The following is a 23,210-nucleotide window of genomic DNA, read 5'->3' as shown; positions in this document are numbered from 1 at the left end:
CTCCCTGCATCAGTTACATAGCTTCAGGTAATTCAATTCTCTACAAGGGTTATGGATTTGGATCTGGTCAAAAGTGCCTTTTACAAATCTCCAGATGTAAAATCTAGCTTCAGACTCTTTAGTTGTTGGCTGACAGCTTGGTTTCAGGGACGGAGTTACCACCCATGCAGTTCTGGACTTGACAGTCTGGTTTTTCAGAAATGTGTCAAATGTAAAGTAAATCTGTCTGGAGTTTTTTTCAAGTTTCAAAATGGCTGTAAATTCTTCAGCTCATGTATTGTAAATACTCACTGTAAATACTCACTGATCTTATTGAACCAGAAGGTCACAGGGTCAAATGTCAGCGATACTGGCTGATATCTCAGTATAGTGCTAAAGGGGTGCTGAACTGTTGAACTTATAGGCAGGAATCTTACCACAGTTCACACTGGCAGGATTTTCCCATCCCATTGCAGTGAACAGGGGTGGCTCAGTGGGTAGCACTGCTGCCTCACCTCGACAGGGACCCATGTTCGATTCCCGGCTTGGGTCACTGTCTGTGTGGAGTTTGCATGTTCTCCCTGTGTCTGCGTGGGTTTCCTCCGGGTGCTCCAGTTTCCTCCCACAGTCCAAAGATGTAAAGTTTAGGTGGATTGGCTGTGCTAAATTGACCCTTAGCATCAGGGGGACTAGCTAGGGTAAATTCATGGGGTTATGGGGATAGGGCTTGGGTGGGATTGTGGTTGGTGCAGACACAATGGGCCGAATGGCCTCCTTATGCACTGTAGGATTCTATGAATGGAGATTGGGCTGGGCATCAAATTCTCTGACCTCGCTGCAGTGGAAACATAGCATCAATGGGCAGTAAATGGTGCCCATACAGTTTTAAAACATAGGAAAGGACCCTTTGGCCCACTGTACCTGTGTCAACCATCAAGCACCTATCTATTCTAATCCCGTTTTCAGCACTTGCTCTGTAGCCTTGTATGCTGTGGCATTTCAAGTGCTTATCTAAATGCTTCTTAAATATTGAGAGGGTTCCTGCCTCGACCATCCTTTCAGTTCCAGATTCCCACCATCCTCTGGATGAAAAGAATTTTCCTCAAATCCTCTTTAAATATCCTGCCCCTGCCCTTAACCCTTTGCCCTCTGGCTACTGACCTCTCCACTAAGGGGAAAAGTTTCTTCCTATCTATATTACTTCACCAATGCCCTATACAGCCGCAGCAAGACCTCCCTACTTTTATATTCAATCCCCCTCGCTATGAAGGCCAGCATCCCATTCGCCTTCCTGACCACCTGCTGCACCTGCAGGCTGGGTTTTTGCGACTCATGCACAAGGACCCCGAGGTCCCTCTGCACCGTCGCCTGCTGCAGTTCCTGCTCCTATTTCTTATGTTCTTATATCTCTTATAATTTTATACACCTCAATCAGATCTCCCCCCAGCCTTCCTCTGCTCTAAGGTGAACACCCAGCCAAACCAGCGTCTCTGTATAACCTGAAACAACGCAGGCCACATCCTGGTGAATCTCCACTGCATCCCCTCCAGCACAATCACATCCTTCCTATAGTGTGGTGACGAGAACTGCACAAAGTACTCTAGCTGTGGCCTAACAAGTGTTGCATATAATTTCCTCATAACCTCCCTGCTCTTACATTCACTGCTTTGGCTGATAAAGGCAAGTGTCCCATTCACCTTCCGGCAACTTAACTGCCTTGTCCTGCTGCTTCAGGAATCATGGGACCCAAGATCCCTTTGGTGCTCTGTACTTCCAAGCTTCCTACTGTTCATTGTGTATTCTCTTGTCTTGTTAGTCCTCCCATAAAGGAGGTGGCATCCTTTGGATGAAATGTTAGAATGAAGCCTTGTTTGCCCAATCAGATGGGTGTAACAGGCTGCGTGTCTCTCTTAAAATGGAGCAGTAGAATTTACCTCAAGCAATTCACCAAAACTGATTAACTGACCATTTGTCTCACTGTTGTTTAAATAGAATCATAGAAAAACTACAGCACAAACAGGCCCTTCGGCCCACTAGTTGTACCGATCATATCCCTACCTACTGGGCTTACCTATAACCCTCAATCCTATTAAGTCCCATGTACTCATCCAGAAGATGACCTTGTAGTACACAATGAGATGGCCATATTTGCCTACATAACAACTATGCTCACATTTTAAAAGTAGTTTGAATGTGTAAATCTTTGGAACATCCTCAGAATGTGAGTAGTAAGTGGCACAGTGAGTGGCACAGTGGTTAGCACTGCTGCCTCACAGCATCAGGGACACAGGTTTGATTCCTGGCTTGGGTCACTGTGTGGAGTCTGTATGTTCTCCCCATGTCTGTATGGGTTTTCTCCAGGTGCTCTGGTTTCCTCTCACAGTCCAAAGGACATGCCGGTTATGTGCGTTTGCTGTGCTAAATTCTCCCTCAGTGTACCCAGACAGGCGTTGGAGTGTGGCAACTACAGGATTTTCACAGGAACTTCATTGCAGTGTACTTGTGACACTAATAAATACATTTTGAAACCTTCTTCTCTGTAAGCTCTGGCTCAGTATGTAGTACTTTCATTGACTCGCAAGGTTCTGGGTTCAATTCCCACTCAAGGGCTTCAACAAAAGGCTGACACTCCAGTGGAGTACTGAGGGAATACTGCACTGTCAGAGAATCAATACTGAGAGAGTGCTGCTGTGTTGCAGGTGCTGTCTTTTGGATGTTACACTAGGCTGAGTTTGCGTACTAAGCTGAGACCCTCATCTGCTTCTGATGGATGTTAAAAAATCCCAGTCACTATTCTGAAGAAAAGCAGAAGAATTAATCCCATTATTCCCAGTATCCCAGTCACTCATTATTCCTCAATCAAAATCAACATTGTAAAAACAGAATTTCTGGTTATTATCACCTCATTTTTTTATTCATTAGTGGGACATGGGCATCGCTGGCTGGCCAGCACTTATTGTCCATCCCTAGTTGCCTGAGGGCAGTTGAGAGTCATCCACATTGTTGTGGGTCTGGAGTCACATCTAGACCAGACCAGGTAAGGACAGCAGATTTCCTTCCCTGAAGGACATGGATTTTCCTAAACCAGATGGATTTTCTGACAATCGACAATGGTTTCATGGTCATCAATAAATTCTTAACTCCAGATAATTTCATTGAATTCAAACCCCATCATCTGCCACAGTGGAATTCGAACCCGGAACATTAGTTGAGTTCCTGGATTAATAATCTAGTGATGGGTGGCACAGTGACACAGTGGTTAGTGCTGCTGCCTCACAGTTCCAGGGATCCAGGTTCAATTCTGGCCACAGAATGACTGTGTGGAGTTTGCACATTCTCCCTGTGTCAGCGTGGGTTTGCTCTGGATGCTCTGGTTTCCTCCCACAATCCAAAGAAGTGCAAGTTAGGTTGGTTTGCTATACAAAATTCCCCTGAGTGTAAGGGGGACTAGCAGGGTAAATACATGAGGTTACAGGGAAAGGGCCTGAGTAGAAATCTTGTCCAAGCTGACTTGATGGGCCAAATGGGCTCCTTTTGCGCTGCAGAGATTCTATGATTCCATGATAATACTGGTAGATCATTGCTTTTCCTTGCTGTTTGTGGGTATTCAGTTTGCATAGTTTTAAAGTACGGTCATAAGAACATAAGAAATAGGAGCAGGAGTAGGCCATCTAGCCCTTCGAGCCTGCCCCGCCATTCAATAAGATCATGGCTGATCTGAAGTGGATCAGTTCCACTTTCCCACTTTCTCCCCATAACCCTTAATTCCCTTGCCTACCGAAAACCTATCTACCCGTGACTTAAATATATTTAGCGAGGTAGCCTCCACCACTTCAAAGGGCAGAGAATTCCAGAGATTCACCACCCTTTGAGTGAAGAAGTTCCTCCTCAACTCCGATCTAAACTGCTCCCCCCCTTATCTTGAGGCTGTGCCCTCTAGTCCTGCTATCCTTTCTGAGCGGGAAGAATCTCTCTACCTCTACCCTATCCATCCCCTTCATTATCTTATACGTCTCTATAAGATCCCCCCTCAACCTTCTAAACTCCAACGAGTACAGACCCAGTCTATTTAGTCTCTCTTCATAGTCCAACCCCCTCATCTCCGGTATCAGCCTAGTGAACCTCCTCTGCACTCCTTCCAAGGCCAAAATATCCTTGCACAAGTGCAGCGACCAAAACTGCACACGGTACTCCAGCTGCGGCCTCACCAGTGCCCTGTACAGTTGCAGCAAGACCTCCCTACTTTTATATTCTATCCCCCTCACTATAAAGGCCAGCATTCCATTCGCCTTCTTGATCACCTGCTGCACCTGCAGACTGGGTCTTTGTGACTCATGCACAAGGACCCCCAGGTCCCTCTGCACCGTAGCATGCTGCAGCTTTTCGCCCTTTAAATAATAATCCCTCCTACTATTATTCCTGCCAAAGTGGATAACCTCACACTTGCTAACATTATCCTCCATCTGCCAGGTCCTCGCCCACTCGCTCAGCCTATCCAGATCCCTCTGCAGACTTTCCACACCCTCCGCACAATTTGCTTTTCCACTCATCTTTGTGTCATCAGCAAATTTTGTCACCCTACACTCAGCCCCCTCCTCCAGGTCATCTATATAAATGGTAAATAGTTGAGGCCCCAGCATCGATCCCTGGGGCACTCCACTAGTCACCGACCGCCAATCAGAATAGCACCCATTGATACCAACACTCTGCCTCCTATTAGACAGCCAATCCTCTATCCACGCTAACACCTTACCCCAACTCCATGCCCCCTAACCTTCTGAAGCAACCTTTTGTGTGGCACCTTATCAAACGCTTTCTGAAAATCTAGAAACACCACATCCACTGGTTCCCCTCTGTCTACCGCACTAGTCACATCCTCATAGAAATCCAATAAATTTGTCAAACATGACTTCCCCTTAACGAATCCATGCTGCATCTGCTCTATCAAATCATTCTTTTCCAGGTGCCTCGCTATTTCTTCTTTGATGACGGATTCCAGCATTTTTCCAATAACAGACCTTAAGCTAACCGGCCTATAATTCCCTGCCTTTTGCCTGCTACCTTTTTTAAACAGTGGCGTAACACTAGCCGTTTTCCAATCTCCCGGCACTTCCCCAGAATCCAGCGAATTTTGGTAAATAATCACTAAGGCATCCACTATCACCTCTGCCATTTCCTTCAGAACCCTGGGATGTGTTCCATCCGGTCCTGGGGACTTGTCCACCTTCAGTCCCGTTAGTCTATCAAGCACTACCTCTCTAGTGACAGTAATCGCACTCAGGCCCTCAACTCCTACCATCCTTCTATCTTTAATATCTGGCAAACTATTCACGTCCTCCTCCGTGAAGACTGAGGCAAAAAACTTATTTAAAGCCTCAGCCATTTCCTCATCTCCCACCGCTAAATCCCCCCTCTCATCCTCTAAGGGTCCAACTTTCACTCTAGCCAGCCTTCTCCTCTTTATATATTTGTAAAAACTTTTACTGTCCTTTTTTATATTTAGTGCTAGTTTAGTTTCATAGTCTATCCTTCCTTTCTTTATCACCTGCTTAGTCATTCTTTGTTGATATTTAAACCTTTCCCAATCTTCTAATCACCCACTACTTTTAGCCACTCTGAACGCATCAGCTTTTAATTTAATATTCTCCTTTATTTCCTTCGATAGCCATGGCTGGTTATCCCTTCTCCTACATTCCTTCTTTACCATCGAAATATATTTCTGCTGAGTACTGTAAAAGATCTCCTTAAAAATCCTCCACTGTTCCTCAGCCGTCCTACCGACCAATCTGCGCCCCCAATCTACATTCGCCAATTCCACTCTCATCCTTTCGTACTCCCCTCTGTTCAAACAGAGGACACAGGTTCGGGAGCCTACTTTCTCATCCTCCATCTGCATCAAAAATTCAACCATACTATGATCACTCATCCCAAGAGGATCCCTCACAAGAAGATCCCTAATTCTACCTGCCTCGTTACACAACACCAGATCTAAGATAGCTCGCTCCCTCGTAGGTTCCGTCACATACTGTTCAAGGAAACTATCCCGACAGCATTCCAAGAACTCTTCCTCAAGCCCACCGTGTCCGACTTGGGTCATCCAATCAACATGCAGGTTAAAATCCTCCATAATTATCTCCGTTCCGTTTCTGCACGCATCATTTATTTGCTTGTTTATAGCCCGCCCCACCTCTAAGTTATTATTTGGGGGCTTATAGACCACACCCACCAGCGTCTTCCTCCCCTTACTATTCCTTATCTCCACCCTCAACGATTCCATGTTTTGCTCTTTGGAGCCTATATCTTCCCTTACTACCGCCCTGATATTATCCTTAATTAACAGTTACCCCACCCCCTTTTTCCTCCCGTCTATCCTTCCTAAACACTTGATACCCCTGGACATTCAGCTCCCAGTTGCAACCATGTTTCCGTAATGGCCACTAGATCATATCCATTTGTGCTGATCTGTGCCATCAGCTTATTCACTTAGTTCCGAATGCATCGTGCATTCAGGTAAAGTGTCTTTATCCCAGCCTTTATCTGGACCTTATTTGAAGGAACGCTACGAACCTTTCTCATGCCCCTACCCACAGAGACACCCTCGTCCCACTTTCTTCTCTTTCCTCTTCCTGTCCAGTTTTGAACCTGGCGAAAATTCATCATCAGGTCTTTTGGTTGAAACTTTGTTACCTGGAGCAGCCTAAAGATGGCAGTCAAGGTGCTGATCCAGACACAGCCGTGCAAATCCCGAGGCAAATTGTGCTAAATGCAATTCCTTTAGCTTTTCGAAAGATTTCACAGTCTGCACCTCTGTCAGAATGATTACTAGGGACAAGGTTTCCTGTTGGCAACACTTTAGAAATTGAGAGGATGTTATATTGAACTGGAATCAGGAATTAATCAAATATCGGGCCTAAGAACATAAGAACATAAGAAATAGGAGCAGGAGTAGGCCATCTAGCCCTTCGAGCCTGCCCCGCCATTCAATAAGATCATGGCTGATCTGTCGTGACTCAGTTCCACATTCCCGCCCTCTCCCAATAACCCTTAATCCCCTCGCTTATCAAAAACCCATCAACCCGCGTCTTAAATACATTTAGCGAGGCAGCCTCCACCACTTCAACGGGCAGAGAATTCCAGAGATTCACCACCCTTCGAGTGAAGAAATTCCTCCTCAACTCCGTTCTAAACTGCACCCCCTCCTTATCTTGAGGCTGTGCCCTCTAGTCCTGTTGTCCTTTCTGAGCAGGAAGAATCTCTCTACCTCTATCCTATCCATCCCCTTCATTATCTTATACGTCTCTATAAGATCCCCCCTCATCCTTCTAAACTCCAACGAGTACAGACCCAGTCTATTTAGTCTCTCTTCATAGTCCAACCCCCTCATCTCCGGTATCAGCCTAGTGAACCTCCTCTGCACTCCCCCCCAGGCCAAAATATCCTCACACAAGTGCGGCGACCAAAACTGCACACAGTACTCCAGCTGCGGCCTCACCAGTACCCTGTACAGTTGCAGCAAGACCTCCCTACTTTTATATTCTATCCCCCTCGCTATAAAGGCCGCATCCCATTTGCCGCCTTGATCATCTGCTGCACCTGTAGGCTGGGTTTTTGTGACTCGTGCACAAGGACCCCCAGGTCCCTCTGCACCGTAGCATGCTGCAGCTTTTCACCCTTTAAATAATAATCCCTCCTACTATTATTCCTGCCAAAATGGATAACCTCACACTTGCTAACATTGTACTCCATCTGCCAGGTCCTCGCCCACTCGCTCAGCCTATCCAGATCCCTCTGCAGACTTTCCACACCCTCCGCACAATTTGCTTTTCCACTCATCTTTGTGTCATCAGCAAATTTCGACACCCTCCACTCAGCCCCCTCCTCCAGATCATCTATATAAATGGTAAATAGCTGAGGTCCCAGCACCGATCCCTGCGGCACTCCACTAGTCACCAACCGCCAATCAGAATAGCACCCATTGATACCAATTCTCTGCCTCCTATTAGACAGCCAATCCTCTATCCACGCCAACACCTTACCCCCAACTCCATGCCCCCTAACCTTCTGAAGCAACCTTTTGTGCGGCACCTTATCAAACGCCTTCTGAAAATTGAGAAACACCACATCCACCGATTCCCCTCTGTCTACCGCACTAGTCACATCCTCATAGAATTCCAATAAATTCGTCAGACACGACTTCCCCTTAATGAATCCGTGCTGTGTCTGCTCTATCAAACAATTCTTCTCTAGGTGTCTCGCTATTTCTTCTTTGATGACAGATTCAAGCATTTTTCCCACAACAGATGTTAAACCAACCGGCCTATAATTCCCTGCCTTTTGTCTGCTACCTTTTTTAAACAGCGGCGTAACATTAGCTGTTTTCCAATCTTCCAGCACTTCCCCAGAATCTGCGAATTTTGGTAAATAATCACTAAGGCATCCACTATCACCTCTGCCATTTCCTTCAGAACCCTGGGATGTGTTCCATCCAGTCCTGGGGACTTGTCCACCATCAGTCCGTTAGTCTATCAAGCACTACCTCTCTAGTGACAGTAATCGCATTCAGGCCCTCAACTCCTACCATCGTTCTATCTTTAATATCCGGCAAACTATTCGCATCCTCCTCCGTGAAGACTGAGGCAAAAAACTTATTTAAAGCCTCAGCCACTTCCTTATCTCCCACCGCTAAATCCTCCCTCTTATCCTCTAAGGGTCCAACTTTCACTCTAGCCAGCCTCCTCTTCTTTATATATTTGTAAAAACTCTTACTGTCCTTTTTTATATTTAGTACTAGTTTAGCTTCATAGTCTATCCTTCCTTTCTTTATCACCTGCTTAGTCATTCTTTGTTGATATTTAAACCTTTCCCAATCTTCTAATCACCCACTACTTTTAGCCACTCTGAACGCATCAGCTTTTAATTTAATATTCTCCTTTATTTCCTTAGATAGCCATGGCTGGTTATCCCTTCTCCTACATTCCTTCTTTACCATCGGAATATATTTCTGCTGAGTACTGTAAAAGATCTCCTTAAAAATCCTCCACTGTTCCCCAGCCGTCCTACCGACCAATCTGCGCCCCCAATCTACATTCGCCAATTCCACTCTCATCCTTTCGTACTCCCCTCTGTTCAAACAGAGGACACAGGTTCGGGAGCCTACTTTCTCATCCTCCATCTGCATCAAAAATTCAACCATACTATGATCACTCATCCCAAGAGGATCCCTCACAAGAAGATCCCTAATTCTACCTGCCTCGTTACACAACACCAGATCTAAGATAGCTCGCTCCCTCGTAGGTTCCGTCACATACTGTTCAAGGAAACTATCCCGACAGCATTCCAAGAACTCTTCCTCAAGCCCACCGTGTCCGACTTGGGTCATCCAATCAACATGCAGGTTAAAATCCTCCATAATTATCTCCGTTCCGTTTCTGCACGCATCATTTATTTGCTTGTTTATAGCCCGCCCCACCTCTAAGTTATTATTTGGGGGCCTATAGACCACACCCACCAGCGTCTTCCTCCCCTTACTATTCCTTATCTCCACCCTCAACGATTCCATGTTTTGCTCTTTGGAGCCTATATCTTCCCTTACTACCGCCCTGATATTATCCTTAATTAACAGAGTTACCCCACCCCCTTTTTCCTCCCGTCTATCCTTCCTAAACACTTGATACCCCTGGACATTCAGCTCCCAGTCCCTGTCACTTTGCAGCCACGTCTCTGTAATGGCCACCAGATCATATCCATTTGTGTTGATCTGCGCCACCAGCTCATTCACTTTGTTCCGAATGCTTGGTGCATTCAGGTAAAGTGCCTTCATCCCAGCCTTCACCTGGCCCTTATTTGAAGGAACGCTCCCAACCATTCTCATGTCCCCTACTCCCTTTATTATTGAGACATCCTTGACCTTTTCCCGTACCTGTACCCTCTCTTTTACTTTATCATTGTAATTTCTCCCACCCCTGCTCCCTCCCCCCACAATTAGTTTAAAACCCTGTCTACAGTCCTAGTTATACGATTTGCCAGGACTCTGGTCCCAGCACGGTTCAGGCCAACACCATCCCACCTGAACAGGTCCCACCTACCCCAATATTGGTGCCAATGCCCCATAAATTCAAACCCATTCCTCCCACACCAATCCCTGAGCCACCCATTCACCTCTTTAATCCTATCTACCCTACGCCCGTCTGCACACGGTTCAGGTAGTAATCCAGAGATAACCACCTTGTTGGTTCTACTTTTTAACTTAATTCCCAGCTTTTTGTACTCCCTCTGGTTTTGGTAGGGCGCGGGAACCGTGGTGCACGAAGGTTGTGGTGAACCTAGTCAGGAAGAAAGGAAAGGTGTATAAAAGGTTCAGAGAGCTAGGAGATGGTAAGGATCTAGAGGAGTATAAGGCTTGTAGAAAGGAGCTTAAAAAGGAAATTAGGAGAGCCAGAAGGGGTCATGAGAAGGCCTTGGCAGGTAAGATTAAGGAGAATCCCAAGGCCTTCTATAAGTATGTGAAAAGTAAAAGGACGAGAAGAGAAGGGATAGGACCTATAAAAGGTGAAGGGGGAAAAATCTGTGTGGAACCGGAAGAAATGGCAGAGGTGCTTAATGAGTACTTTGCCTCGGTATTCACGGTGGAAAGTGATCTGGGAGGTTGTACTACAGGTTTGCGGCAGTCTGAAAAGATTGAGTATGTGGATGTTAAGGAAGAGGATGTGTTAGAACTTTTAAACTCTATCAAGGTAAACAAGTCGCCGGGACCGGATGGGATGTACCCCAGGTTACTGTGGGAGGTGAGGGAAGTGATTGCAGAGCCCCTGGCGATGATCTTTGCATTGTCGATGGAGACGGGAGAGGTTCCGGAGGATTGCGGATGTGGTTCCTATTTTCAAGAAAGGGAACAGGGATAGCCCGGGAAATTACCAACCAGTGAGTCTGACCTCAGTGGTTGGCAAGTTGATGGAGAGGCTTCTGAGGGACAAGATTTATGAGCATTTGGAGAAGTTTAGAATGATCAGAAATAGTCAACATGGTTTGGTCAAGGGCAGATCGTGCCTTACGAGCCTAGTTGAGTTCTTTGAGAATGTAACTGAGCACATTGACGAAGGAAGAGCGATAGGCGTGGCTTACATGGACTTCAGCAAGGCGTTTGATAAGGTCCCCCATGCAAGACTTCTTGAGAAGGTGAGAAGGCATGGGATCCAGGGGGCTTTGGCCTTCGTGGATCCAGAACTGGCTTGCCTGCAGAAGGCAGAGAGTGGTTGTGGATGGGTCTTTTTCTGCATGGAGGTCAGTCACCAGTGGAGTGCCCCAGGGATCTGTTCTAGGACCCTTGCTGTTTGTCATTTTCATAAATGACCTGGATGAGGAAGTGGAGGGATGGGTTAGTAAGTTTGCCGACGATATGAAGGTTGGTGGTGTTGTGGATGGTCTGGAGGGATGTCAGAAGTTGCAGTGGGACATAGATAGGATGCAAGACTGGGCGGAGAAGTGGCAGATGGGCTTCAACGCGGATAAATGTGTAGTGGTCCATTTTGGCAGGACCAATGGGATGAAGGAATACAATATCAAGGGTAGGAGTCTTAGCTGTGTTGAAGAGCAGAAGGATCTTGGGGTCCGGGTCCATAGGACTCTTCAATCGGCCTCGCAGGTGGAGGATGTGGCCAAGAAGGCGTATGGTGTACTGGCCTTCATTAATCGAGGGATTGAGTTTAGGAGTCGGGAGGCAACGCTGCAACTTTATAAGACCCTTGTCAGACCCCAGTTGGAGTACTGTGCACAGTTCTGGTTGCCTCACTACAGGAAGGATGTGGAAGCTATTGAGAGGGTGCAGAGGAGATTTACAAGGATGTTGCCTGGATTGGGAGGCATGCCTTATGAAGATAGGTTGAGGGAACTGGAACTCTTCTCCCTGGAGAGATGAAGGTTGAGAGGTGACCTGATAGAGGTTTATAAGATGTTGAGAGGAATAGATAGGGTGGATTCTCAGAGGCTATTTCCCAGGGCTGAAATGGTCGCTACGAGAGGACACAGGTTTAAGGAGCTGGGAAGCAAATACAGAGGAGATGTTAGGGGTAAGTTTTTCACTCAGAGGGTGGTGAGTGAGTGGAATTGGCTGCCGTTGGTGGTGGTGGAGGCGAACTCGCTGGGGTCTTTTAAAAGACTTCTGGATGAGTATATGGGATCTAATGGGGTTGGGGGTTATAGATAGGTCTATAGCTTAGTAGGTATAGACATGATCGGTGCAACTAGTGGGCCGAAGGGCCTGTTTGTGCTGTACTGTTCTATGTTCTCTGCAAATCCTCAGTTCCCATTTTGCCTATGTTGTTGGCACCCACACGCACCACAACGACCGGATTCTCCCCCTCCCACTCCAGGTTCCTCTGCAGCCCAGATGTGAAATCCTGGACCCGAGCACCAGGAAACAACACATCCTTCTGTGTTCTTTGTCATTGTGACAAAAGACAGTGTCTATGCCCCCAATTACACTCCCCCCAATTACCACTACATTCCTCTTTACTTCTTCCTCTTTGTCCTGTGTCTGCATCACTGCACCGTGGGCAGTTTGCTCACCAACCTTACTGCCCTCGTCCTTGTCCACACTCGGAGCAAGAACCTCAAACCTGTTGTACAGATTGAGAGGCTAAGGCCTTTGGGTCCCCCCCTCCTTCCTCCCCACCCCCCCCCCCCACCCCCCCCTCCTTCCTCCTCCCAGCAGCACCCTCTTGTTCCTGACCTTTAGAGTGAGCCAGTCTAGGGGGTGTGGATGTCTCTTGCACCCCATTATCCAGGTTACTCCCTCTCCCTGATGAGCCTCAGTGTCTGAAGCTCAGAGTTCAGCTCATCTACGTTGAGCTGGAGCTCCTCCAGCAACCAGCACTTTCTGCAGACATGGGCCTGGGTCTGTTGGAGGTCCTGCCTTTGGACACAGCCAGCTGAGAAGCAGATCCAGGCGTGCTCTGGATCTCTGCCCTATCTCCATTCATCCCTAAATGCCAGAGAAGGCTCTGTGTAACCAGGAGGCTTTGGTGGTTTCTTGCTGGGTTTATAATCTCAGACAGGGTGAAGATTTCAGCTTTGTGATTGGACCATAAAATCCAGACCACTAAATGTCCCAGGCCATTCAAAGGTCCATTGACTTTGATGGGATTGGAAAATCTGCTGGGAAGGCTGTGAAATTCTGAAAGAAATCCCACAACACCAGTTTAAAGTCCATCAAGTTTATTTGTAGCAAACACCCGAAGCTTTTGGAACAGGCTCTCCCTTCGTCAGGTTCCAGAACTCCCAGCCACCTGACCAAGGGAGAGCCTGTTCCGAAAGCTTGGGGCGTTTGCTACAAATAAACTTGTTGGACTTTAAGCTGGCGTTGTGGGATTTCTTTCTGTTTTATCCCAGTCCAACACCGGCATCTCCGTATCATGTAAAATTCTGCCCATCGAATTAAAAGGCCAAGGGGGTTTGATATAACTTTTCAACATGAGATTCAGAGCTTCCTGTGATAGTGTGTAGAAAGATACTGCATATTAAAGTCAATTATTTAATTAGCAATATCTAGTATTATAGAAATATTATTTAGTTATGGGTGGCAGGGTGGCATAGTGGTCAACACTGCTGCCTCACAGCATCAGGGACCTGGGTTCAATTCTGGCCTTGGATGACTAACTGTGTGGAGCTTGCATGTTCTCCCCGTATCTGTGTGGGTTTCCTCCAAATCCTCCGGTTTCCTCCTATACTGCAAAGATAAGCACGGTGAGTGGATTGGCCATGCTAAATTGCCCCTTAAATCAGGAAGATTAGCAGGGTAAAAACATGAGTTGCAGGAAGAGGACCTGAGTGGGATTATTGTCAGTGCAAACTTGATGGGCTGAATGGCCTCCTTCTGCACTGTACGGCTTCTATGGAAAAATATAGAATCTTGGGCTTCATAAGGAGAAGCTTTGAGATTAAAAGCAGGGAAGTTAGGTGCATTGACCCGAACAGGTGCTGAAGTGTAGCAACTAGAGGAATTTCACAGTAATTTCATTGCAGTATTAATGTAAGTCTTACTTGTTGCTAATAAATAAACTTTAATGCTGAACCTTTATAAAACTCTTGATAAACCCCAACTAGAGCACAGATCCAGTCACCATATCTTTACGTAAAAATGTGAGGGTCCTTGAGAAGGAGCAGAGGTGAAAAGATTTACTGGGAATTTTAGTTACGAAAGTGAAGTTGGAGAATCTGGGATTGTTGGACAAGATTAAGAAAGACTTGGGTAAGGTAGATGAGGGGAGACTTGTTCCATAAACTTATGTTACCAGATCTAGGGAGCTAGGAGTGCATAGCCAAGATCCTGAGTAAGAGATGCAAGAGGAAAGGTGAGAAAGAATTTGATTAATTGCATTGAGTGCCAATGACCAGCGGAGTGGGGAGTAGGGTGAATGTGGAAGCAATGATTTAGAAAGAAAATTAGAGTGGCACTTGAAGGGGGAAAAAATGCAAATTCATGGCTGTTAATGATTCAATGGGGCAAATTTTCCCATTTTGTCCACCACAGAAATCGGGGAGGGCGAGGAGCGGACCATGGAAAGGTCCATTGACATTGGGTGGAATTTCCTGGTTATGGGGTGAAAATCCCGCCCTGTGAGTGGTATCAGAATGTAACCTGTGACAACTTTGTATTGGATGTAATGTGACCAATGGGAATAAGATGTAAGGGTCAGCTGACCCAATAAAACATGGAACCCATTATAGAGCGATGTGATAGTCAGCTGATCAACTATAAATAAAGAACTATGTAGAATTGTGGGGAGTGGCCCAGGGCAAGGCACCAAGGTTTTAGTAATGATTAAACCTTTCTTTGATTTATAAGTTAGGGTAAGTTTTGTTGTATTTTTATTAGCTGCATTTTGCAGAGTTCCTTCTGAAGAAACAAGCAGGAATGTGAATGTGAGTGTGAATGTTCTCAAACCCCATGTTCTGAGGCTTGAGGTCCCCAGTCTCGTGCCAAAGGAAACCTCCAAAAGATCAGACGGTTGAAATTTTTGGATTGAGCCTGGCTTGCGGAACTGAAAAATAAGAGAATGGAAGAGAAATGAAAAGAAGGGGGAGGGACAGAGAAAGAGAAACACGGATAAACAAATACAGAAATAACCATGAGGATGATTGGTGGGTGAAGCTTAATCAAATAGGGATGCTGAAGTAATTAAAGAGACAAAGGGCAGTCTGAACAGCAGGAACAGTGAGAAGCCTTGAGGGGAAGAGGTGAAAATGGGAAAAACAGAGGATCAAGTTAGTTACCAAAAGCCATCGGCACTGAGCTCCCCACCAGCCTGTGCATATCTGTATGAGCCAGTGAACAGCAGCTGTAGGAATCCTGATAAAAGGAGTCCTCACTCATGGGTTTGTAAAACTTCCATCTTGTGGCAGGTACTCTGTGCCAACACCAGGTTTCTTCAACTCCAGAGTAATAAATCTTTTTGAAGAGTCAATGAATTAAAGGAGCCACAGGGAATGTGGTGTTGAGACATACAATGTAGTCAACAAAGTTATTAATGTCTGTCCTCTATCACATCAACATGATGTGAAGATGCCAGCATTGACGGGGGTGGGCACAGTAAGAAGTCACATAACCCCAGCTTAAAGTCCAACTGATTTATTTAGAACCTCGAGCTTTCAGAACACTGCCTCTTCATCAGGTGAGTCACTGTTGGACTTTAACCTGATGTTGTGAGACTTAGTACATCAACATGACAACCAGCAATTCCTCAGCAATGTCCGTTTATACTGGCTGCACGGTGGCACAGTGGTTAGCACTGCTACCTCACAGCACCTGGGCCCTGGGTTCAATTCCTGGCTTGGGTCACTGACTGTGCTGAGTCTACACATTCTCCCTGTGTCTGTGTGTTTCCTCTGGCTGTAATTTCATTGTAGTGTTAATGTAATCCTACTTGTGACACTAATAAATAGACTTAACCTTAGATATACATTTCACTTTCTGGAATGGTAAATTTGAAGTGTTATTTAATGGAATTTGTAACTTTTATGAATGAAGTATAATTGGGGAAACAAAATCTTTGAAGAATGGAACTTCCATCCTTATCTTCTCTGCACTCTTCCCAAAGCCATTGTTTCCATTTTGGACAGTATGGTTTCAAGGTCTTTAGACATCCTCTGGTTAATTTTAACACTCAAGTAAACAGTTCCTGGTGATGAATGTTCATTCTGAGTTTTCTACAATTTCAGTAAGTCAGGCAATAGAATAAATGGGCTGGATACGAACAGGGCAATTGTTGAAGACTGGAGCTTCATTGCTGCACTGAATCCCTTCCAGAAAAAGCTGGAGATGATGCTGACTGATTTGATTTATTATTGTCACGGTTTTTGTGGGACATAGGCATCATTTATTGTCCATCCCTAGTTGCCCTTGAGAAGGTGGTGGTGAGCTGCCTTCTTGAACTGTTGTAGTCCATGTTCTGTGGGTTGACCCACAAACGCCATTAGGGATGGAATTCCAGGATTTTGATCCAGCGACTGTGAAGGAACGGTGATACATTTCCAACTCAGGATGGTGAGTGGCTTGGAGTGGAATTTGCAGGCATTTATCTGCTTCTCTTGATCTTCTAGATGGAAGTGGTCATGGATTTGGAAGGTTCTGTCTAAGGATCTTTGGTGAATTGCTGCAGTACATTGTGTAGACAGTACACACTGCTGCTACTGAGCGTGGGTAGTGGAAGGATTGAATGTTAGATGTGGTGCCAATCAAGCAGGGCTGCTTTGTCCTGGATGGTGTGAAGCTTCTTGAGTGTTATTGGAGCTGCATTAGGCAAGTGGGCACTATTCCATCACACGCCTGACTTGTGCCTTGTCGATGGTGGACAGGTGTTGAGGAGTCAGCGGGTGAGTTACTCCCCGCAGGATTCCCAGCCTCTGACCTGCTGTTGTAGCCACCGTGTTTATGTGGTGAGTCCAGTTGAGTTTCTGGTCAATGGTAACCCCAAGGATGTTGACAGTGGGGGATTCAGTGATGGTTACACCATTGAATGTCAAAGGCGGTGGTTAGAGTGTCTCTTACTGGTGATGGTCATTACCTGGCATTTGTGGGGCACGAATGTTATTTGCCACTTGTCAGCCCGAGCCTGGATATTGTCCAGATCTTGCTGCATTTGAACAGGGACTGCTTCAGTATCTGAGGAGTCGCGAAAGGTGCTGAACATTGTGCAATCATCAGCAAAAATCCCCACTTCTGACCTTATGATGGAGGGAAGGTCGTTGATGAAGCAGCTGAAGATGGTAGGGCCGAGGACACGACCCTGAGGGACTCCTGCAGAGACGTCCTGGAGCTGAGGTCACTGATCCTCCACAATCACAACCATCTTCCTATGTCCCAGGTATGACTCCAACCAGTGGGGAGTTTGTCCCCTGATACACATTGATTCCAGTTTCGCTAGGGCTCCTTGATGCCACACTTGGTCGAATGAGACCTTGATATCAAAGGTTGTAACTCTCACCTCATCTCTGGAATTCAGCTCTATTGTCCATGTTTGAACCAAGGCTGTAATGAGATCAGGAGCTGAGTGACCCCCTGGTGAAACCCAAACTGGGCATCACTCAGCAGGTTATTGCTGAGCAGGTGCCGCTGGATCGCGCTGTCGATAACCCCTTCCATCACTTTACTGATGATTGAGAGTAGACTGATTGGGCAGTAATTGGCCGGGTTGGATTTGTCCTGCTTTTTGTGTCCAGGACAGACCTGGGCAATTTTCCACATTGTTGGGTAGATGTCAGTGTTGTAACTGTACTGGGAGAGCTTGGCTAGGGAAGCAGCAAGTTCTGGAGAACAAGTCTTCACTACGGCCGGAATGTTATCAGAGCCCATTGCGTTTACAGTATCCAGTGCCTCCAACTGTTTCTTGATATCATGTGGAGTGAATCGAATTGGCAGGAGACTGACATCTGAGATGCTGGGGACCACTGGAGGAGGAAAAGTATTGTTTCTTGCGCTCTGTACAGCTAAAGCATACCCACAGAGAAGGAAATGAGAGAGTGAAGAATGTAGTGTTACAGTCACAGCGAGGGTGTAGAGAAAGATCAACTTAATGCGAGGTAGGTCCATTCATAAGTCTGACAGCAGCAGGGAAGAAGCTGTTCTTGAGTTGGTTCGTATGTGACCTCAGACTTTTACATCTTTCTCCCAATGGAAGAAGGTGGAAGAGAGAATGTCCAGAGTGCGTGGGGTCCTTAATTATGCTGGCTGCTTTGCCAATGCAACAGGAAGTGTAAACAGAGTCAATGGATGGGAGGCTAGTTTGCTTGATGGATTGGGCTGCATTCATGATCTCTTGTATTTTCTTGCGATCTTGGGCAGTGCAGGAGCCCAGACCAAGCTGTGATACAACCAGAAAGAATGCTTTCTATGGTGCATCTGTAAAATTGGTGAGAGTCGTAGCGGACATGTCAAATTTCCTTAGTCTTCTAAGAAAGTAGAGGTGTTGATGGGGCTTTCTTAACTATGGTGTCGGCATGGAGGGACCACACTAGAACTTGGCAATCTTGGGGAGATGGTGGACTAATAATCAATAGGGGCAGAGTTCGAATCCAATTCAAATCCCACCACGGAAGCTGGGTGGAATTTAAAATCAGTTAATAAACCTGAAATATTTTTAAAGCAAATCTCATTAATGGTGACCATTCATGGTTGTAAAAAAAGACATCTGCTTCACTGATGTCCCTGTAGGGAAGGAAATCTGCTGTTCTTACCTAGTCTGGCTTACACATGACTCCAGAGCCACAGCAATGTGGTTTACTGTTAACTGGCCCCTCTGAAATAACTTAGCAAGCGACTCAGTTTAAGGGCAATCAGGGATCAGCAACAAATGCTGATCTTGTCAGTGAAACTCATGAAAAAAATATAAGTCATTATCGATGTGAGTTCCTAGATAATGGGGCCAAAGAGGACATTTCTAGCTTTCTATTCCTTACTAATCTGGGCCTTTACTTGTTCTTCCACTATTCCCAGAAGATTACATGACTCTGGCTGGGTAGAGAGTAGCTCTATCTAATTGCATATGGCATCACAACCATATGTAAAGATGGACACGTGAAGCTTGCTTTGTCTGCATATGTTCATATACATAGAAAATAGCAGCAGGAGAAGGCCATTCAGCCCTTTGAGCCTGTCCCGCCATTCATTTTGATCATGGCCGATATCAAATTTAATACCTTGATCCCACCTTCCCCCAGATCCCTTGATCCCTTTTGCCCCAAGAGCAATATCTAATTTCTTCTTGGATTCACACAACGTTTTGTCTATATATTCTGAATAGATCATGACTTACTGTTAACAGACTAAGGTGTGCTGTGTCCTTGGTTACAATTCAGTTGCAGAATTGAAGTGTGACTACAATATATAATTGGTAGCAGGAATTTGGTAGCAATAATAGGAAATAGATTATTACTTGAATGGGTCTAAATTGAGAGAGGTAGATACTCAACGAGATAGAACATAGAACACTACAGCACAAACAGGCCCTTCGGCCTACAAGTTGCGCCGATCATATCCATACCTACCAGGCCTATCTATAACCCCCAATCCCATTAAATCCCACGTACTCATCCAGAAGTCTCTTAAAAGACCCCAGTGAGTTCGCCTCCACCACCACCGACTGCAGCCGATTCCACTCACTCACCACCCTCTGAGTGAAAAACTTACCCCTAACATCTCCTCTGTACCTGCTCCCCAGCACCTTAAACCTGTGTCCTCTCGTAGCAACCATTTCAGCCCTGGGAAATAGCCTCCGAGAATCCACCCTATCTATATGTCTCAACATTTTATAAACCTCTATCAGGTCACATCTCAACCTTCATCTCTCCAGGGAGAAGAGTCCCAGCTCCCTCAACCTATCTTCATAAGGCATGCCTCCCAATCCAGGCAACGTCCTTGTAAATCTCCTCTGCAGCCTCTCAATAGCTTCCACATCCTTCCTGTAGTGAGGTGACCAGAACTGCGCACAGTACTCCAAGTGGGGTCTGACAAGGGTCTGTATAAAGTTGCAGCATTACCTCCCGACTCCTAAACTCAATCCCTCGATTAATGAAGGCCAGTACACCATACGCCTTCTTGACCACATCCTCCACCTGCGAGGCCAATTTAAGAGTCCTATGGACTCGGACCCCAAGATCCCTCTGCTCTTCAACACAGCTAAGACTCCTACCCTTGATATTGTATTCCTTCATCCCATTGGTCCTGCCAAAATGGACCACTACACATTTATCTGCGTTGAAGTCCATCTGCCACTTCTCCGCCCAGTCTTGCATCCTATCTATGTCCCACTGCAACTTCTGACATCCCTCCAGACTATCCACAACACCACCAACCTTCGTATCGTCGGCGAACTTACTAACCCATCCCTCCACTTCCTCATCCAGGTCATTTATGAAAATGACAAACAGCAAGGGTCCTAGAACAGATCCCTGGGGCACTCCACTGGTGACCGACCTCCATGCAGAAAAAGACCCATCCACAACCACTCTCTGCCTTCTGCAGGCAAGCCAGTTCTGGATCCACAAGGCCAAAGTCGGTCGGTAATTTCTCGGGCTATCCCTGTTCCCTTTCTTGAAAATAGGAACCACATCCGCAATCCTCCGGAACCTCTCCCGTCTCCATCGACAATGCAAAGATCATTGCCAGGGGCTCTGCAATCACTTCTCTCACCTCCCACAGTAACCTGGGGCACATCCCATCCGGTCCCGGCGACTTGTTTACCTTGATAGAGTTTAAAAGTTCTAACACATCCTCTTCCTTAACATCCACACACTCAATCTTTTCAGTCTGCCGCAAAACTGTAGTACAACCTCCCAGATCACTTTCCACCGTGAATACCGAGGCAAAGTACTCATTAAGCACCTCTGCCATTTCTTCCGGTTCCACACAGACTTTTCCCCCTTCACCTTTTATAGGTCCTTTCCCTTCTCTGCTCATCCTTTTACTTTTCACATTTTTGTAGAACGCCTTGGGATTCTCCTTAATCTTACCCGCCAAGGCCTTCTCATGATCCCTTCTGGCTCTCCTAATTTCCTTTTTAAAGATCTTGGAACCCTCGTGCATCAGTTGCTGAGAGTAAGCTCACAGGTACAGCAGGCAGTAAAGAAGGCAAAAGGTATGTTGGCCCTCATAGCGAGAGGATTTGAGTTTAGGGATAGGGATGTTTTGCTGCAATTGTACAGGGTGTTTGTGTGGCCATACCTGGCTATTGTGAGCAGTTTTGGTCTCCTTATCTGAGGAAGGATGTTCCTTGCTATAGAGGGAGCACAGTGAAGGTTTTCCAGGCTGATTCCTGGGATGGCAGGTCTGTCATATGAGGAGAGACTAAATTGGTTAGGATTACACTCTCTGGAGTTTAGAAGAGTGAGAGGGGAATTCATAGAAACTTATAAAATTCTAACAGGTTTAGACAGGGTAGATTCAGAAAGAGTGTTCCCGATGGTGGGAGAATCCAGAACTAGAGATCATAGAATCGTAGAGGTTTACAGAGTGGAAACAGACCCTTCAGCTCAACTTGTCCATGCTGCTCTTTTAAACTAAGCTAGTCCCAGTTGCCCGTGCTAGGCCCATACCCCTTTATAGCCATCTTGTTCACCTAACTGTCTAGACACTCCTTGAAAGACAAAATTGTACCTGCCTCTACTACTGCCTCTGGCAGCTTGTTCCGGACAAATTATTTCATGGGATATGAGCATCACTGGCAAGGCCCATCCCTATTTGCCCTTGAACTAATTTTTAAGTTTATATATCAGTGCCACAAGTAGCTTACATTAACACTGCAATGAAGTTACTGTGAAAATCCCCTAGTTGCCACACTCCGGCTTCTGTTCGGGTACATTGAGGATTAATTTAGCACAGCTAACGCACCTAACCAGCACATCTTTCAGACTGTGGGAGGAAACTGGAGTTCCCAGAGGAAACCCAAGTTGACTTAGAGAGAACATGCAAACTCTGCACAGACAGTGACCCAAGCCAGGAATTGAACCCGGGTCCCTAGTACTGTGAGGTAGCAGCGCTAACCGCTGTGCCACCTTTTAGGTAGACCTTTTCGGACTGAGGTGAGGAGACATTTCTTCACTCAGAGGGTGGTGAAAGTGTGGAATTCACTGCCACAGAAAGTAGTTGAGGCCAAAACGTTGTGTGATTTCAAGAAGGAGTTAGATATAATTCTTGAGGTTAAAGGGATATGGGAGGGGAGGGGCCCTGTCCCTGTAGCCCTTAGTTTAAAATCAGGATATCGAATTCAATGATCAGCCATGATCAAAATGAATGGTGGAGGAGGCTGGAAGGGCCAAATGGCCTCCTCCTGCTTTTAGCTTCTATGATTGGCACAATTGCCACTTACTCAAAAGCGTGCGTTTCTTTAGATGTACAAACTCTAGTTGTGGCTGAAGGTGACGGTGATTAGTTGGGAGGACATTGAGGGATTATCATTTCTGCATTACTGCAGAATGTTCTTAAAGGATGTTTTATTCTGTTCAGCCAGTAATTCGTCTCAGCAACAAGGGATGGCTTGAACCAATGAGAAGCTTTGTGCCAAGATCTTGGGAGGGAAAATGAGCTTGGAACAACTTTTTAAGATTATTGGACCCTCTGTTAATTGAAAGCCTCTTCAATGGGTCTTGGTGTGGGAGACAAAATTCATGTTAGGAAGACAGATACAGTCAATAGAGAGACATTCAAATGATTCTCATTAAATATGAATCATAGAAATTAACACAAAGCTGAGGGGTGACATGATTGAGGGGTATTGGGCAGGGTGAGTGGGGGGCAGCTGTTACCCTTTGTTGAGGGGGTCAATCATGAGGGGGCATATTTTAGGTTGAGGAGCAGGAGATTCAGAAGGGATTTGAGAAAAACTTTTTCACTCAGAAGATAGTGGAAATTTGGAACGCTCTGCCTGGGAAGGTAGAACCATAGAAACATACAGAGCAGGAAGAGGTCATTCAGCCCATCGAGTCTGCACCAATCACAATCCCAGCCAGGCCCTATCCCCATAACCCTATGCACTTACCATAGCTAATCCCCCTGACACTAAGGGGCAACTTAGCACAGCCAATCCACCTAAATCACACATCTTTGGATTGTGGGAGGAAACTGGAGCTCCTGGAGGAAACCCACACGGTCACGAGAAGAATGTGCAAACTCCACACAGGCAGTCGCCCAAGCCGGGAATTGAACCCGGGTCCCTGGCGCTGTGAGGCAGCAATGCTAACCC

At 46.1% G+C, this 23,210-nt stretch overlaps 1 long non-coding RNA gene across 1 annotated transcript in view; it reads right to left on the bottom strand.

The window, feature by feature from the left end:
• Positions 1-14,910: 14,910 nt before the first annotated feature.
• The window catches only part of LOC145359639 (uncharacterized), a 40,033-nt gene continuing 31,733 nt past the window's right edge, over positions 14,911-23,210 (bottom strand). The window contains exon 3 of the long non-coding RNA XR_013889611.1: positions 14,911-15,017. This is a non-coding gene — a long non-coding RNA (uncharacterized LOC145359639). The remainder of the gene's footprint in view (positions 15,018-23,210) is intronic.

This window comes from Carcharhinus amblyrhynchos, chromosome 28, assembly GCF_965287045.1.
Source record: "Carcharhinus amblyrhynchos chromosome 28, sCarAmb.v2.hapA, whole genome shotgun sequence".
NCBI classification, from domain to species: domain Eukaryota; kingdom Metazoa; phylum Chordata; class Chondrichthyes; order Carcharhiniformes; family Carcharhinidae; genus Carcharhinus; species Carcharhinus amblyrhynchos.
The sequence above is the reverse complement of the archived record's forward strand: the minus strand, read 5'-3'. Positions and strand labels throughout refer to the sequence as shown.